The following is a 6,041-nucleotide window of genomic DNA, read 5'->3' on the forward strand; positions in this document are numbered from 1 at the left end:
TGAGGAAAAAATGTGAAATGGAAAAAAAAGTTGGTAGTGGTGACTTTTGGAGAGGAAGGGTTTTTTTGGGTTTTGATTTAGGTTTGGAGAACAGGGGTTGGATGATATTTTTTCAGAATTTTTGGGGGCTAGAAATCATGAAAAATAAGGGGGAATAGTGCATCTATTTATAGGGAAAGCAAATGGGAAAGTGGGGGAACCAAATACCCTTTGTGCAAAAAAAGGCTTATTTTTGGTGTCGGCGCAAGGTAAATCGATTTCCCTATTTTTTTATTCTAAATTCATGACTTGAGCCCATGCAATATGTCTTTAGTTATGAATGTTAATATAATTATGATGATGAAATAATGAAAGCATGCATGTGCAGTAGGGATATGGATCAGATGAAAGTTATATCAGAGTAGGGTAAATTTTGGGGTATGACAACCACGCAATAAATATTAGTAATTAAAAACGTTAGGAATTGCTTGAAGGAATTATTTGGCCATAAAGACACCTTGGGTGGTTAGGTTTCATCCATTGCATTAACAGATACTTGCTAGCGAGAGCTTGAACCAAGGAGTCCGTCTAGGAGATGCTAGCATATCAAAATAGATTTTGTCTCACCATGTAAACCATCCTATAACATCTATTGTGGGAAAAATAGTTCTCGTTGCATCAAGCCACAAGTTATACAAAAATGAAAGGGAATCAACTCCACCAACTTTTTGTGCTGAAGACAAGGCGCACATTATAGACTGTGCATTTTCACCTGCATGGTACACCATATCAGATCAATGATCTTAACTCTTCAAATTATTCAATGACAGAGGCAAAGTCTTTTGGTTAATTGCAAAGTCTCCACCAGCTGTTTTTGTCATAAATGTTAATTACAAGGTGCATATCAATCTGTCAAGTGATTCACGCTACGTACCACTACCTCTTTGCTCCAGGCCTTCATATGTTGTGAATGAGTCAAGAATAACACTACAACGTGCTGGTAACAATATTGGTTTAAGAAGCATACAAGTTCAGTCAATTTCTGTATTCCAGTTTCAAACATACAGGTCCAAACAAGCAATATCAAAATACTTATTAATTCTCAAACCGGTATAGGATATGATGTCCATGCTACTTTTCCTAATTAAACGAGAATTGGTATATAGCGGCTGATGAAATAAAACCAAAACCAGACGCACCGTCACATTACAAACGTAAATCAATCACGGGACAAAGTTCTTCATACAGACTTGTTGGATCAAAGATATTTGTCTCCTTCAACTGGATGTGATGTCATTGACGTTGAGATGAATTCCAACATGAAAGTATTTGATGCATGTACAGTTCCTTGCAATGGAGACAAGTCAAAGCAGGCTATACCAATTAATGCCAAAATAGTAGGACACTCATTCTTTAATTTCAAAGGATACATTTCTGGCAGGGACTGGAACTGGACCTTTGCACAATCAACTTCCTGATTTTGGTCTCATAGTATCAGATAGGGATGATAACAGTAGCATATCTAGGACACTTCTAGCTACAAGGAATTGTATAAAACAATGCAGTTTGATACTCAAACATGATGGGTAGTCGCTAGGATTCTGATGCAGTTGACATGGAAGAAATATCCTTACAAAAGTAAGATGTCGTTCAAGATAATAACCAATTATTTTACAAGCATTACCCTGTTTCCATGACTAGACTCAAAACCAATACACAAACATAAATAACCCTAGTTAGTTCTATCTGATTGTTGGTCAAAGCATGAGATACTAGGAAGACTTCAAAGAACCTCTCAAATGCTTTCTCGCGCAAGGCACCTTCTAGTAGGAGGTGGCAACTCACAAGATCATGAATCAAAAAGTCATAGTGCCATTTGAGAATGCGGGAAGAGATGTCTTCACAAGACCTAGACTGTCAAAACAGAACCACAAAAAGCACTAAATACAAGGAAACCAAAAAGTTACGACACTTCAAACTAATGTACACATAACCTGCTGTAGGACGAATATAGTCATAGGAGTTGAAACAATGCATAGATGTGGAACTGGGCTGTGAACATGGCCTTGAGATTACCTATTACCACAGAAGGTCTACCAAATTACAACCATGATTAAAAACCTTCTATTCTATATGCAAAACAAAGATAAAAGTTCAGAGCCTATCACTCTAGAACATGAATTATGTTGAGATAGCATTCACATGTTTAACCAAATTAATTAAATTTTTTGCCATAAGGACCACCTAGATGAGGACATAATCCATATCATACTTCTGTTTTGCATAAAAGAACCAGCCAGTATGTCGATTAAAAGAAGAACTTTACATGACAGTAAAAACCAGATTTCTTACCACAACAGGTGTAGGTTTCACAGCAGTAAGAATTAGATAGAGGATTTAGCGAAGATGCCCACGCATTTGGAGATTTTTCACCACAACCGAATTCGTTTCCTATCACTTTAATTTTGAGGACCACATCAAATCTGTGGGAAATACCATTCTAACGGAATGATTCTTGCTAGCTCATGATGCAAGGACCACCCATGTCAATCTATATAAGAGACGTCCCGTCATTGGAAAAGAGGATTCGGAAAAAAGACCGTTACCCTGCCGAAATCTCGTACCAACCCACACCAAAAGCTTGAAATACAAAAGGTGACTTAGAGTTTATCATTAAAACTCTGAGTAAACCGAGAAAGGTCCCTAACAAAATCACATTAAGCACAGAAGATAGAAGGAGGAAGCTCGAAGAAGCAAGAAGAGTATATAAAGCATACCTATTCAAATATCTCCAATGCATCTCGACTTGGTAGATCCTTAATCCTCTGCTCCTTTACTCTGGTTTATTTCGACGCCACCGAATGTATGCGCGACTGATAACATGAAATAATATCACATTCTAGGACTCGATTTAATTAAATTATATTATTATTTACTTCAATTTTCTTCATTTTATTCGATATTACTCGGTATTTTCTTTCTATTTATCTCAGGTAGCTTATTTGAAGCACAAGTGAAAAAGGAAGAAAAGGAGGTGCAAAAAGAAATGAAAAGAAGCAAAGTCCACCAAGCCAAAGCCCAGCCCAAAAGCACAGGCGTTGCGCCTGTGACGAGCGTCACACAAGCTGTGACGAGCGTCACACCATGTCTACTTGTGTTACGAGCGTAACACATGGTGTGACGGACGTCACACCATTCCCCTATATTTTTGGCTTCAGAAGCGCAACAAAGACGTTGAGGCCTATTGTTACGCTTGACCATTTGCAACGTGAAGACTCTTTATACGGAAGACCTTTGGAAACAGTTACAACAAGTGACCAATATAAATAGTAGTTTTTTTTGGCAAACCCTACGTCTCTCTTCTTCGTCGTTTCTCTTTTTTCGCGCTTTTTCTTTTCCAGCAGTACAAGCATATTTTACAGCATTATTTTTACAGTCTTTATATTTTTTCCTTGGCAATTTCTATTTTCTTTTCCAGCAATTAATTAATTTTTCGCACAATAATTTCTACACCGGAAACTATTGTGTACCTTTCACTAGATCTAACCTTACGTTAGACCCTAGATTTTTATTCCTTCACTTTTATTTTTCTGTCTGATTGAAGAATTCAAGAACAAATCCAACCGGTCTGTGGTGGATGTTCAAGACTGCTATTAATTACTCAGGTTCTTTAATTATTGTTTGAATTTATATATGCCCTGTTTTATTGTTGATTTATATTATTTGCCTGAGATGAATTTGTTTATGCATGATAATTATTTAGATCTGTTTAGCATGTCTGGCTAATTTATTTAGGTATCGGTATGTAGAGTAAGCGGAATGAAGGAATCAAAACTAAGTTGGTTTAATTAAGTTTAAAATTAAAATCACTCTTTTCACGGTCTCAATTTACAGGTTTAATAACAAGGTTTTTGTACGAAAGTAAAAGACATAAAGAAATTAAAATCAACAGAACGAGAGTTTGAGTTTTTGACTGGACAGTGTAAATTGGACATTAATTCTAGATCAGGGCGAGAGTAATTTTTAGAGTTAATTAAATTCTAATCTTTTTCAAAAAGTATTTTTAAAGGTCGAATGTGAGGACGAGAGTTAAGCATTTGAATTTAATTATATAACCTAAGTCAACAGAGCGAGAGTTTGAGACAAAGGTGTTTAAACGATTAGTGTTTTCTTAAAAAGAGTTTCTACGGATTCTATTGTTTTCAAAAAGTGGTTTTTGACTTAACTAATAAGTGACAGCTACGTTAATATAAAATCATAGTTTATTCAACAGAGCGAGAGTTTGAGATAAGACTTTTAATCAATAGTGTCAACTGAAAAGATTTATTTTAAAACCAAGAAACCAATAAAGAATTGATTCCCTAATTACGACGAACTACATACCGATATCCGTTTAGTTGATATTTAATTTAGATCCTATTTTTAGTTTTAACTTTTCCCCAAACAATCAAAGTATTACCCGCCTTAGCTTTACGAAGTAACCTTAGAAAACGGTATATCGATTCATAAGTCCCTGGGGGATCGATATCTTTTAAAACTACGCGATAGAACTGTGCACTTGCAGTTTGTACCCCAAATTCGACTCATAAAGTCGCGATCAAGTTTTTGGCGCCGTTGCCGGGGACTTTTATTTAGTCGATATCGTAACTCTTCTGTTACGCTGTAGAGACTAAGGCTTATTTTTCTTTTCTTTTCTTTCTTTCGTTGATTTGTATGCCACATACTCGCTCACAAGGCGAGCCGTTCTACTTACGAATCAATGATATCGAACTATATCTCTGAGTCTTACGACGAATTCGGGAATATCGTGCTGCAAACAATCTCCCTCCTGTCGAACTTCCTGATCTCAAAAATCTTCTTTCTTCGCCGATACCCGAGATAGCAGAACCAGCTCGTGCTCTTCGAGATTATGCCGCTCCATCGCAAGATGAACCACATTCGAGTATTGCTCCACCCGCAATCGAAGCAAACAACTTCGAACTTAAACCTTCACTGTTGCAGGCAGTGCAACAGAACCAATTCTCTGGAAATCCTACCGAGGATCCAAACCTTCATTTATCCGTATTTGTCCAATACGCTGATACTGTTAAAGCTAACGGTGTCACTTCAGAGGCAATTCGACTTCGTCTTTTTCCTTTCTCGTTAAGAGATAGCGCTAGAAGATGGCTCCAGTCTCTTCCTTCCAACTCAGTCACCACATGGAACGAGTTAAAGAAAGTCTTTCTTGCCCAATATTTTCCGCCGAGCAAAACAGCTATGTTAAGAGCCCAGATAAATGGATTTAAACAGAAAGATAACGAGTCTCTTTTCGAAGCATGGGAAAGATACAAAGACATGATGAGACTTTGTCCACAACATGGTTTAGAGGACTGGTTAGTAATTCATACCTTCTATAATGGTCTCTTGTACAACACGAGGTTAACAATAGACGCCGCCGCAGGTGGTGCACTAATGAACAAACCTTATGTTGATGCTTACCAACTTATCGAAAGCATGGCTCAAAACCACTATCAGTGGGGAAGCGAACGAACAATGGTAGAAAAACCTCAAACGAAAATTGGCATGTACGAGATAAGTAACCTTGATCATGTTAACGCAAAAGTGGATGCTCTGGTCCAAAAAATTGTAAGTTTAAATGTATCACCTCCAGCCACCGTGGTTGCCATAACTCAGAATTGCGAAGTCTGTGGAATCCAAGGTCACACTCCTGCAGATTGTCAACTCCTAACAGGAATCCAAGCGGAGCAAGTAAACTATGCTCAAGGAAGCCCCTACTCGCATACCTATAACTCAAATTGGAAGAATCATCCAAATTTTTCATATAAGAGTAATAATGCTTTATACGCACCTGGACAATCTCCGAATCAAGCCCCAGCTATACCTCCGGGATATCAAAAGCCAATCCCATCTACACCTAACAATAACGCCCCTAGGAAATCCAACTTGGAAATCATGATGGAAAACTTTATAGCTTCTCAACAGCAAACCAATAAAGATTTCTTAAACCAGAATGTACACACTGGCGAACAAATTAAACAACTAGCAAGTAAAGTAGATGCCCT

General features: G+C 37.4%; 1 long non-coding RNA gene and 1 other non-coding gene across 2 annotated transcripts; both read right to left on the minus strand.

The window, feature by feature from the left end:
- Nucleotides 1-471: 471 nt before the first annotated feature.
- On the minus strand, nucleotides 472-2,854 carry LOC127073674 (uncharacterized). The gene is made up of 3 exons (XR_007785834.1): nucleotides 2,757-2,854; nucleotides 2,332-2,682; nucleotides 472-2,055 (listed from the first exon to the last, which is right to left on the minus strand). It is a non-coding gene; the product is annotated as an uncharacterized LOC127073674 (long non-coding RNA).
- Nucleotides 2,855-5,235: 2,381 nt separating this feature from the next.
- On the minus strand, nucleotides 5,236-5,342 carry LOC127078018 (small nucleolar RNA R71). Its single transcript, XR_007787770.1, has one exon. It is a non-coding gene; the product is annotated as a small nucleolar RNA R71 (small nucleolar RNA).
- Nucleotides 5,343-6,041: the final 699 nt, after the last annotated feature.

This window comes from Lathyrus oleraceus, chromosome 4 (assembly GCF_024323335.1).
Source record: "Lathyrus oleraceus cultivar Zhongwan6 chromosome 4, CAAS_Psat_ZW6_1.0, whole genome shotgun sequence".
NCBI classification, from domain to species: domain Eukaryota; kingdom Viridiplantae; phylum Streptophyta; class Magnoliopsida; order Fabales; family Fabaceae; genus Lathyrus; species Lathyrus oleraceus.